Consider the following 12,962-nt stretch of genomic DNA (forward strand, 5'->3'; position numbering starts at 1 on the left):
ATGGGATGTGCCTATATAAACTATATATACTATTTATAACTGCCCTAATAAAGTTCTTAGGAGTTACAAGTATCATCTTCACAAATAAGACTGTAAAAAATTTAACCTTATTGAATCCTTTATGATTTCTCTTTCCTGTTTGCTTCTTTAGTACTTCTCTTGGGTTTTAAACTTTAAAATAAAATGTTCTACTCAGTTCTAGTCTTTTCATCAGGAATACTTAAAAGTCCTCTATATCATTAGATATCTATTTTTCCTCCTGAAGGATTATATTCAAGTTTTTCTGGGTAAATTCTTCATTGTAATTCTAGCTCCTTTGTCTTTCAGAATATCATATCCCAAGTTCTCTTCTTCTTTAAGGTAGAATCTGCTAAATTTTGGTTGATATTGACTATGGTTCCATGATATTTAAATTATTTCTTTCTAGCTGCTTGCAATATTTTCTTCTTGTCCTGGGAGCTATAGTATTTAGCTATTCTGTTCCTCGGTGTTTTCATTTTGGGGTATCTTCCAGGAGGTGATTGGTATATTCTTTCAATTTTTATTTAACTTCTGATTCTAGGTTATCAGGAAAGTTTAATTTGATTGTTTCTTGAAAGGTAATGTCTAAGTTCTTTTTTTGATCATGGCTTTCAGGTAATCGAAAATTTCTTAAATTATTTTTCCTTGATCTATTTTCCATGTCAGTTGTTTTTCTGATGATATATTTCATCTTTTCTTCTTTTTTCCATTAAAATTTTTTTAAAATTCTTTTTTGGTGTTTCATGGAATCATTAGATTTCACTTGCCCAGTTCCAGTTTTTAAGAAATTATTTTCTTCAAAAAGCCTGGAGAGATTTACATGAACTGATGTTGAGTGAAATGAGCAGGACTAGGAGATCATTATGTACTTCAACAACAATACTATATGATGATCAATTCTGATGGACATGGCCCTCTTCAAAAATGAAATGAAACAAGTCAGTTCCAATTGAACAGTAATGAATTGAACCCAACTACACCCAGCAAAAGAGCTCAGGGAAATGAGTATGAACCACTACATAGAATTCCCAGTCCTCTGTTTTTGTTCGCCTGCATTTTTGATTTCCTTCACAGGTTAATGGTACACTATTTTGGAGTTCAATTCTTCTTGTGCAGCAAAATGGCTGTATGGACATGTATACATATATTGTATTTAACATATACTTTGACATATTTAACATCTGCCTGCCATCTGGGGGAAGGGATGGGGGAAAGAAGGGGAAAAAATTGGAACAAAGGGTTTTGAAACTGTCAATGCTGAAAAATTACCCATGGATATATCTTGTAAATAGAAAGTATAATAGAAAAAAAAAAAAGACATTAGTTTCTTCAGTGAGCTTTTGTACATTTTTCCCCATTTGCTATGTCAGTATATTTTTGTTTCTTTTACCAAGCTATTGACTTTATTTTCACAATTTTCTTGCATCTCTCTCAATTTCTTTTCTCAATTTTTCCTCTTCAGAAGAAAAATATTTGATTTTTGAAATTTTTTTTGATCACCTTGTTTCTTTATAAGCCACAAATGGAATCATTCCTCTTGACCTTAAAACTGTGACCAGGTCTCCTTTCTCCCACAATCGTTAGTACTCCTTTCTGCCTCAGAAATGAGACTAAGATCCCTGCTCACTTGTGATTGACCACAAGCACTCTTTTTCAACCTGGAACTGTGAACAGGGCCACAGTTTTATCACAGATTTACCACATAGTAATATAGTAGTAGTATTCCTAGTTGTGCTGGGACTGTGCCCTAGAACTACATATGGACAATGGAATAGGGTCATACACCCAGCACCAGCAAAGGGTTCCCTAAAATCTTTCTGACCAGTTTTCTGACCTTCTTACCATCTGTGGGCTGCTGTTCATGCAGCCATCTCCAAGGCCTGCAGCTGGTAGTGCTGGTATTGGGGGTTCCAGGTCAACCAGCACCTTAGTGAGACAAACCTTTCTTGCTGATCTCCTAAACTGTCTTGGGCTGAAAAATTGTTTTGCCCAAACTTTTGTTGGTTCTGTTGCTCCTTAAATTCTATTTTAGCCATTATTTTTAAAGATGTCCATTAGTCACTCAACAAACATTTATTTTCACAAATGTTTTATTCAAAAGTATTCAAAATGTATTTTTTCAAATACACGTAAAGATTATTTTCAATATTCATCTTTGCAAAAATTTGTGTTCCAAACTTTTCTCCCTCTCCTCCCCTCCTCCCTTAGACAGCAAGCAATCTGATATAGATTAAACATGTACAGTTCCTCTAAACATATTCCATATTTCTCATGCTGCGCAAAATAAAATGTAAAAAACCAGATCAAAAGGGAAAAAATAGGAAAGGAAAAAAATAGGCAAATAACAAAAACAAAAAAGGTGAAAATATTATGCTTTGATTCACATTCAGTCTGTTTGTGGATGGCACTTACATATATACACATAGAACAGCTGACTAGATAGAACAGTAGATAGAGTGCCAGGTTTGCAGTTAGGGAGACTCATCTTCTAGATTTCAAATCTGGCCTCAGATACTCACTCTCTGAGTGATCCTGAGCAAGTCACTTAACCCTTTTACCTTATTTTCCAAGAAAACCCTTAATACAATCATGACAAGTCATATACTACAGAAACAACTCAGCCAAAAAACTTGTATATAATTGTGTACTACCAGAACTGTATCAAAAAAGTAAAATATCCAATTCCTATCCTTAAGGAATTAGATCATCTGTAAGGTGAGTGAGCATTGTTACTATCCCAAAGTGATTTTTTTGTTTTGTTTTGAATAGTATTTCCTAAACAGAAGACTATTTGGAAGGGAAAAGCTAATTCTTCTGTCAAAAATATCTCTCCTTTTTCTAAGCATTAACTTCAGTCTCCAGAATTTCACTGAGCTGGAAGTGGATATTTGGTTCCTTACTGTCTTAACTTCAAATGTTTCCAAAAATCTAGAATCCCTTGATTGTTTCTTTTCTGGTTTTTCTTCATTTTTCTGTTTCCCTCCCACACAGCATTCATGGTTCAGCACCATTATTGTACTAAACCTGCTACAAAATGTCTTCTTAGCAGATCCTCCAACCCAGGAACAATTTCCACTCCTTTTACAGTGTGCTTGCTGTTAAAATGCTCCAGTAGCAGAAGCCCATTTATTATTTTCTTAATAGCTTTACATCTATTTTACTCAGCTAAAGCTAACCCTAACTTTTCTGTGACAGTTGAGGGAATTATGGTCCAAATGGGAAGAGTGTATTAAAATGAAAGGTAAGTTTTATGCAGGAGGAGTGGAAAGAAATACTATGCCAAAGAATAATCCTGTACTGGATAAAGACAGAATCCTTTGGAGGTGGGGAGACAGAGTCAACTGTCAGGTAAATCCCCTTGAGGTCTTCATGGAAAGGCCTCTCTTAGACCTACTACTATGACAATTCAGGAAGGAGCAGAGAGGGCGAATATCCAAGAAAAAGGGAACAATGGAAGTAAAATCAATGCAACTCCTCAGAGTAACTCTTTCAAAAACTTGAGACCCAGTTGGGGTTTGTAGTGACTTGCAGAGACTTGAGTTACCTGAAGACAGCTAGATGGTCCGTCCAGTGGTTAGAGCTCTGAGTCAGGAAGATTTGAGTGAAATCCAACCTCCTGTATTTACTAGCCGTGGGATCCTGGGCAAGTCACTTAATCTCTGCCTTAATCAACTGGAGAGAAGAAATGGCAAACCACTCCAGGATCTTTGCCAGGAAAACCCCACAGACAGTATAGTCCATGGAGTCATGAAGAGTTGACATGACAGCAATATTAGTTATCTGAAGAATCGCTTCATGTTCCCCCTTCATTCACAGAGACAACTTGTGTGGGATGGGATTCCTTGCATCCTAATTTCCTTACCTCTGCTGACAATGTCTAGAAAAGCTAGGGAGAGGAAAGAGTGTATATTGGGAAACCTCAGAGGGGAGGCTGAAGTGCCTTCCAGGGCACTACGTTGGAATTGGGATGCTACACCACTGTACCATATTTAGTCAGCGGTAGCGGGCAGCCCCGAATCCGGTATGCAGCTAATGGGAATTCCTGGAGGAACTTTGGCTTTTCCTTTTTGGGATGTCTCACACCCAGGGCTCTCCACATTTTGGGAGATAGTTATCCATTGAATTGGGGCGGGTTTGGGGAGGGGGGAGAAGAGAAGAGAGGGCACCTCAGCCTTGATTAAGAGGGGAAAAGGTGAGGGAAGAATTTTAACGAGAATATTAAAGAGCATGGTTTCTCCCCCGGGGTTTCCTGTCCCTTTCTAGCCTCTTAGAAATTTACCAGCTCTCTTTTCCCTCTTCTTCCTTTTATGGGATGTCTAAGAAAGAGTGTGTACGTGTGTGTGCTTATGTATGTCCAGAAAGGTTTTTTTTTTTTTTTTTTGGGGGGGGGGGGAACGGGTTGTGAAGTTTTGGGTGGTGGAAGAAAACTAAGAAATATGAAAAGTTTACCTTTCCCCAAAGACTTCGGGAAGAACTATAAATGACCCTTAGCCTCTAGAAGTCGGGGAGCCTTATTCTACATTCTGTAAAAATTCAAAATCCCCCCCCTTACCTTGTTCTCCCCAGTAGTGCTACTATCCCTTTTTCCAGTCTTCTCCCCAAATAGTCTGATTGTAAGAAATAAACATTTTGGGAAGGTTTGGGGACTAGGGGAGGAAAAAAGACGTAACCGTGGGATAGAGACTGACGGATGCCGGCTCCGCACTTTGTGTGCCCCAATCCTTGGCCGAACCGCTCTCATTGCCTCCTGGGTGGGGAAGAAGAGTTATATCCAGAGTTCTTGCAGACGCTAAATGTTTAGCAATTGAAAAAAAAAATAAAACCCACAAGAAGGAAGAGATGGGACCCAGTTTTCCTGTTTCCCACTTTCTACACCTTCCCTACCACCTGAAACTTAGACACTGAGACCTTATTCGGTACGATCCTCTCCCAGACCGCGCACCCTGCGTCTCCAAGCCCGGAGCATCAGGCTCCTGGCAGCTGTTTGTAAAGCTCTTGGGGTCCCTTCATTCAATCTCCCCAGCAGGGGGCAGTACCCTGGGTCCAGACCCTTCCCCCACATCCCCACCCCCCCGCCTCCCCTTTTCTTTCTATTCCCCCTATCCCGCCCCATTCTTCCCACCCCATCTCAGCTCTCCCTCTATATAGTCAGGCTGAAGAGACAGAGGGGATTTGGATTGTCCCAGCTGTGAACTGTGCAGGATCCGAATTCTCCGGTTTCTTCTCCGCTTTCCCTAACAGGATATCTGTAAGTAGTGCCCAAGAGGGTCCAAGGGGAGTTAGAGGTGGGGGGAAAGATACCAGATGTCACATTTACTCTGCCCCTCAAGACCCTGGTTGAGGGCTTCCCTTAAGATGCTTTAATAAGGAGCATCTTTGTAACTTTGGAGGAACTTTTTTAGTTAAGATCAATGTAATAGGATTCACCGGAGCTGACTTTCTCCGTGTGCAAAAAATGCTTTGCCAACATCTCAGAGCATTATCATGCATCATCAATATGGTCCTTTTAATCCTATTTAAAAGCAGGAATAGTCATTGGAACATCCACAGACAGAATATACCCTTTATGCAAGGGTTTTTGCGACTGCTGAACAGCCGCTAATGAATGAAAGTTGGTCATCCAAGGCTCCTAATTCCACTATTGAGTGCATGTATTTATACAGCACATTTTGCCCCCAAGCTATGCCAATCTCAATTTATGCACCTTACAAAGGAATTTAATATTTAAGAAAACAACTCAAAGCTACATTTGTTAACTAGGAAACCCCCCCCCCCCAGCCTCCCCAAAATATCCGGGACTACGAAATTCGCGTAGATGTGATCGCAGAGTTCTGATGCTTAAGTTCAATTGCAAATTGGCCAATGTGTGAGAGAGGAGCCAAGCAGACAGCTATGAAACTAAGCTATTCCTCGTGTGTTTTAAATGCCGTTTACAGTGGTATTTTTCAATGTGAATGAATTCTAAGACATGGTTAAAGAATGTCAGTAGATGTCAGTATGTAAAAGTTTCTTGAGTGCCTCAGAATAAAATGTGCTCTTTCTTTTTATAGGGTTGTTTTACTCTCCAATTCAAGATTTAATGGAGAAAACCTAAATCTCAATTATCTCTTGTCTGTTAAATAACTCATTTTGTGTGTATATGCTGTGTATTGGTAAGCATCTCTTTGAGGAGAAAATAAGTGGGCTTTCTGTGAATTACTAGAAGTCTGAGTACTTTTCCAGAGCACTGTTCTTTTCACAGTTTAAGAGTAGAGGAGAACTAGATATTGTTGACAATGAGGAAGGAAGCTTCCTCTACCCCATGAAACCTTCCTTTATTCTGCCAAAACTGCTAATCTCAGTAATGTTCATTTTTATATCCCTTTAAATGACCTTCTCCTTCTCCAGATTCATAACTTCTCTTCAGAACTGCTAATGTGTAGATACTTCCTTAGGTGTATGACGTAGGTTATAAAGACCTTTAGGACAAAGAACACATCTTATGAATCTTTGTGGCATGCCCAATAGCTAGCACAGTGCCTTGCACATAGTAGGTTCTCAATAAATATTTGTTGGAATGGATGAAAAAGTGAATAAATGAAAGTCTGAAATATTAGCTGTCAGAGATTTCTTAGTGTTCTTTTCTACATACAAAGGCTGTGATTCTTTCCATGTAAAGCCCTATGTTTTTATTATCACTTGGAAATAGGCGTGTTATTCCCTACAAGGTATTTGTTTTGAATTTGTTATCATCACATTTCTGTGGAACAGCTAGTATTGAGGAGAACATGTCCTTTTATGGTAGCATTCATATGTTGAGCCCCCAGAGCCCTTTTCAAATTTTTCATATTAGCTATTTGTGAATCAAGGAATTTATCCTTCCATACCTTATCCCTTTATGAGATATGGAGAGTATTGTGAAATAATCCTGTTTAGCTGATTTTAATCCCAATTCTATAGGAGAGGGAACTTTTACTTCTATTATTTAAGAAGAGAAGACCAAACGTGTGTGTGTGAAAATAGTATCATTCTCCACAGTGCATAAAGTTACAACAGGTGTCCATGACTTTCAACATACAGTTTATATTTTAAATATACAAAACCCTTAGAATTTCAGAACTAGAAGAAAACTCAAGAGATTACCCAGTTCAACTAGTTATTATAAGGATAGGAAAACTGATTCAAAGAAAGTTACTATGAATCTTTATGTAAAAGAAGAATTTCTCTTTAATTCACCTTTTTTTGGTCAATTTTAAGCTGACATTAGGGTGTGTTTGGGGCTAGAAACTATCACTGAAAATCTTTGCTATATCAAATGATAGGTTAACTACTTATTTCAAGTTTTGTTAGGATTATTCAGAGACCTCACTTCATTAGAAGAAGACAGGAAACCAGATTTACTGGCACAATTATATTTCTTTCTTATTGTTCCCTATCCCTGTTTTAGTATTTTCCTCAATAGTATTTTATTTTTCCAAATGTAAAGATAATTTTCAACATTCACTTTTGTAGGATTTTGTGTTCCAAATTTTTTCTCACTTCTTCCCTTCTCACCCTCCTCAAGATAGCAAGCAATTTGATATAGATTATACATGTACAATACTTTTAAATATATTTCCATATTTGTCATCTTAGACCAAAAGGGAAAAGAAAAATTAGACCAAAGGGAAAAAACATAAGAAAGAGAAAGCAAGCAAATAAACAAACAAACAATAAAAGGTGAAAATCCACATTCAGTCTCCATAGTTTTTTCTCTGGATATAGATGGCATTTTTCATCCCAAGTCTATTGGAAGTGCCTTTTTATCCCTCTTTGAAAACTCATTTGATAATCTTGGTCAGTACCTTGAGGAAAGGCAGAATTTCATGAAGGCTACAGAAGAATTTGAAAGAATTTGCAAAGAAACAGGAGAAATGATTTTGAAAATCCAAGGGTTGTTCATTAGTCCTGGCAGATGAAAACTATGATTAGTTCCAAGGCTGTGATGATTCTGAGGTACAGGTTTCCCTATATTCTGAGATCAATAATAAGATACTCTGGGATTTGCTCTATGACACAATTTAAACAGTGACACAGCTTAAGGACATCCTCCCTTCATTTGTCTAGGCTAGAAATAGAGCAAATGGATATAGAAAACCAGGATACCAATATTGCTTGGGACCTCTAAAGGTCATTGTGTCCATCTTCCTCCCTACACGTTGGCAACCCAATCAGATGGTTTTCTGTTTCTGTGGAATCTTTTTTTTTTTTTTTTAAGTTCCATGGCTCATCTGGAAGATAAAAGAAGATAGCTAGAAAATTCCAAGAGTCTTTGTATACAAGTAGATCTCTATATCTCCTATAATATATAAAGTTCTTTTAAAGAAAAAAATAGGTTTTAGTGATGAGAATAATTTGCATTATAGGTCATTGAGAGGGCAGAAAATCTGGCTCAACTGAGGAAATTGATTCAAAGAAACCTATAAATCCTTTTTTTAAAAAAATATTTTCTGGAGGTTGTATTTCTCTTTTATTCTCTTTTTTCTTTGTTATTTTTTAAATAATACTTTTTTTTAATTTTCAAAATACATGCAAAAATAGTTTTCAACATTCACCCTTGCAAAGCCTTGTATTCCAAATGTTTTTCCCTTCCTTCCTTCCCCTTATTGCCCTCCTCTAGACAGCAAGTAATCCAATATATGTTAAACATGTGTAATTCTTATGAACCCTTTTTGTGAAGGAAAGCTCTCCCTTATCTCTTTTATCTGTCAAAGTTAAAAATGCTTGTATTTGTCCTAGTACCCACTCTGTCCTCTTAAAAAGAGATAATAAAAATCTTATCTAGGATCTTTAGGAACTAAAAATAAGGAAGGACCAGTGGAGCATACTCACTTCTCACTTCTTTCCAAAGGCCAAGATTCTTAGATTTTTAGATATACATTTCTTCATGACTATATTTAGAAAAATAACTTGTTCCATTTGATCTTTTCTGAGATTGCAAAAGGGAATCAAAAGTTAGCTTCTGTCACTATAGGAAACTCCTCCTGGGGATCCACATGTAAAGAATTTTGTCACCTTATTCTTTGGAAGTTGACATGCGCTTCTCATACAGTCATATGCCATCTAAATAATGGACTTAAACTCCATGTTTCAGGATTAAAATTGGGTTGCTCTTTAAGGCCACTCATAGCTAACACATTTTACTATCTTTCCTTTGGTCTCCTTCCAGACACTAACTTTAACTGGGAGAACTGATCTATTCAGAATTGATAGCTTCAACTCTGTCACTGTTGGCTTTTTATGATTTCAGAGATGGTTCATATTCAGTGACCTTTTGTTCCGATTCCATATAACTTTCTTAGTTAATAGTGTCATTTAGAGAAAATCATGTCTCTTCACATGTCTGGTTTATTCATATTTAAAATGAAGGGATTGGATTATTGATTTTAAAAGTTCTTTTGAATTGTGTGATTTCCATGAAGAAAAAAATTCTAGAAAATATGTTCAAGCATAGTTCATAGGACATTAAAAATTGAGGGATTTTCAAAATCTTAGATTTGTTTCTAGTTATCTCTTAATGTTAATACTTAAGGAGTAGGATCTTTATCTCTATTTGGAAAATTCATTCAAAACAAACGTCTTTAAAATCCCAATTAACAAAACTCTTGGATTCTCTTTTGGTGTGCTTTAAGCACTTATTACAAAGACAAATAAGCAGCTCTTAAACTAATGATGGAGATAGACAAAGAACCCAGAAACAGATAATTGGACAGAAGATAGTATCAGATCTGAGGAAAGTTTATTTGACTTTGAAATTTTCAGAGTGTATGGATTTTAATTCAATTCAACAAACATTTATTATGTGCTCTATGTGTTAGACTCTGTGAATACAAAGACCAAAAAACAAAAACAAATCAGGTACTGCCCTTAAGAAGTTTATATTCCACTAAGGGGAAATAATAGCTAAAACTTAATGTGGTCTTTAAGGTTTTCAGAGTACTTTTACATTTTATGCCTCAAAACAACCCTGTGAAGTAGGTACTGTAAGTATTCTTATTTCCAGTTAACAGGTGAGGAAATCATGGTTTAGAAGGGCTAAAGTCATTTAACTAGAGTCACACAGTTGTTATATCCAAGATGAGATTCAAAGGCAGGATTTCTGATTCCAAATCTAGCACTCTAGGCACTGCACCCACTACCTTGTTCTTAGGGATACTCACATATAATTTGTTGGAACATAGATTCATGTAATTCAGTCATTCACTTAGTATTTTGTAAAGGATTTTGATTGAACCTTCATATTGACAGGGGTGTGAAACTGTGTTCCCTTTTGATCTGTAAAATTAACATTCTGAAATTCTGTCCCCTTTGATTCCTGGCCTTCCAACTCCAGAGAGTCTATGAGACAGTATGTTTCTCAGGCTGAACTATTTCTAAGGCAAATCACCCCCATGGATAGCTGGATCTCCATTCAAATTCAGGCTAAAAAAGCCTTCAAAATAATTTCAATTGGGACATCCTGGTCTGATCAGTTCAAACTGCCTCCAGCCCCCCAACTAAGATCTGCTCATAAAATAAGTTTCTGCTCTCTCATTTTTTTGTAGAATGTCCAAAGTCTTCCAGGACTTCTGCCCGCTGTGGGGATACCCTCTTCTCAGTGAAAAACCTTTTGTTATTTCTCTGCCAGGACTTTGCCGCTGAAGAAGTCAGTCTTTCTAGCAAAGCTGGCTTGTCATCCAACAATAAACTTCCCTTTTTGCCATCTAAAATTCTTTGGGTTCATGAATTCTTTCACAAAGGACCTGTGCCGACCAAAAGGGTATTCCTACAACTCTCTGACTGCCACTAGAACCCCATCAATATCACGCTGTATAGCACATCCCTGAGATATTCACGGGTTCTTAGATGGTTTAATGGAGGGAGGGGTTGATAAAGCTTTAAAGATATAGGTGGTGAATTCTTGGGCAGTTGGAGAAAAGATGGAACAGAGATGTGTCATTTGTCAGAAATAGCTCCCTTTGGGCAGCTAAGGCTTTTTGGGTGTTGAAGGCAATCTTGTTGCCAAGTATTGACTCATCAGCACTGACTTTGACACTTCTTTCCTCCTTCCCTTCTCTCTCTCTCTCTCTCTCTCTCTCTCTCTCTCTCTCTCTCTCTCTCTTTCTGTCTCTCTCTCTCTCTCTGCCTCTCTTTCTCTCTCTCTCTCTCCTTCCTTCCTTCCATCCAGTCATGCTCAATGACTTAGATATAGAGCAATAAGAAAAGAGCAACAAGAAACGTTTAGTTTTATTTCAATATCTCAAGGGCTGATTTTTCAGACCTCTCTAGATTTAAATACAATGGACATCCCTGTCTCTTTTTGTCTTCTCTATGTCCATCTTTGTATACACCAACCCTATTTGCCTATAGCTCATTCATCACTCCCATATTTGGAAATCTAAGTTCTAGTTGCAGAAAATATTTTGTGATATCTAATCCATCTAGATTTTTGTTCAGACATTTCCCAAGACTGTTTCAATTTATGTGCATATCTTTCTTTTAGAACAGTGGTTCTTAATTTTCTTTGTCATCATGGACCCCTCTGGCAGTCTAGTGAAACCTATGGGTCCCTTCTCAGAATGATATTTTTAAATAAAGAAAATAAAATGTATATGATTCCAAAGGAATCGATATAAATATAGGATATATATATATATATATATATATATATATATATATATATATATATGTATATAAACATGTTTCTGAGGCTGGGTTAAGAATTCCTGCTAGAGAATGTTATAGATCCCCAAAGGATCTCCAAGGCCATCCAGTCGATGACTCTCATTTTGTAGATGAGGAATCTGATTTGCTAAAGTTAGTGATCTGCCAAAGATTGCACAGGTACTACACATCAGAGGCAGAATATGAACCTAGGTCCTCTGATTCTCTTACTTCTATTTCTCTGCTTCTTGCAGCTTGTGAAAAATGTCTATTTGAAGAATCTTCTTGTGTGTTGGAGCCAGCCTGATTTGAGAGAGCCCATTGTCAAATTTTTCAATGTGAGCATTTATACCTCACATATCAACCATCTTTCCAAATCAGGACTTAGTTTATTATTTTGTTGATTGTCTAGATTTAAGAAAGCTTAAATAATGTGGATTAAACTTAAAATTTATGTACATTTAAAAAAATCTGCATGATCCAATTAAACTTTTACTATCATACCCTCCTGTTGCTCTGTAAACATTGCTTGATTTCCACAGGAGGGCAGTAGAATTCTCAGGGAGTGATGTCATTGCTAGATTGGGAGGCTAGTAACAATAATAATAATAACAACAGCATATCACACTTTAGAGTTTGCAAGTGCTTCCTAGCCATTATCTTATTTGAGCTTCCCAATACCTCTGTTACTATATCATTTTCTGTGTAGTGGAGGATTAGATCTGGTTCAGTTAACAAATATTTGCCAAGCTCCTATTGTGCAAAAGCACAATGTCATGCCAGGGGAAAAAATGTTTTTTCCCTGTTCTCAAGGAGTTTACATTCTGCTCAAGTGATATAGTGAGTGAGTAAATGCATGGTAATTGGAGAGTGAGTAAACACTAGCAACTGTGGAGACTGGAAAGACTTCTTATAGGGTATGGTACTTGTGTAGAGTCTGAAAGGAAGCTTAAAGTCATGAGAAGTCTTCTCCAGGCATGGTAGAACAGTCTGTGAGAAGGTCTGTGAGAAAAGAGAGACAGGATGCTATGTTTAGGCAGTGGCTAATTATGCAAGGTGATTGAAACCTAGAGTGTATGAAGTGGGGACTGAGATAAAATAAATCTGGGGGTACATTGGAGCAAGATTAAAAAGATCTCAAAATAGCAGGCTGAAGAATTTGATCATTATTTAAGAGGCATAAGGTGCCACTGAAGATTTTTGAATAGGTGAGTTACAAGATCAGACTTGTTCTTTTGGAGAATTATTTTAGCAGCTAGGTGAAGGGTGAATTGAAGAGA

General features: G+C 37.1%; 1 protein-coding gene across 4 annotated transcripts in view; it reads left to right on the forward strand.

Annotated features, from left to right (window-relative positions):
- The first annotated feature begins 5,149 nt into the window (after positions 1 to 5,149).
- The window catches only part of MYH11 (myosin heavy chain 11), a 129,421-nt gene continuing 121,608 nt past the window's right edge, over positions 5,150 to 12,962 (forward strand). For all 4 annotated transcript variants that reach the window (XM_031944220.1, XM_031944210.1, XM_003761672.3 and 1 more), the window contains exon 1: positions 5,150 to 5,269. The gene's annotated coding sequence lies outside the window, so the exon portion shown is untranslated. The remainder of the gene's footprint in view (positions 5,270 to 12,962) is intronic.

The sequence above is a fragment of the Sarcophilus harrisii genome, chromosome 1 (assembly GCF_902635505.1).
Source record: "Sarcophilus harrisii chromosome 1, mSarHar1.11, whole genome shotgun sequence".
Taxonomy (NCBI): domain Eukaryota; kingdom Metazoa; phylum Chordata; class Mammalia; order Dasyuromorphia; family Dasyuridae; genus Sarcophilus; species Sarcophilus harrisii.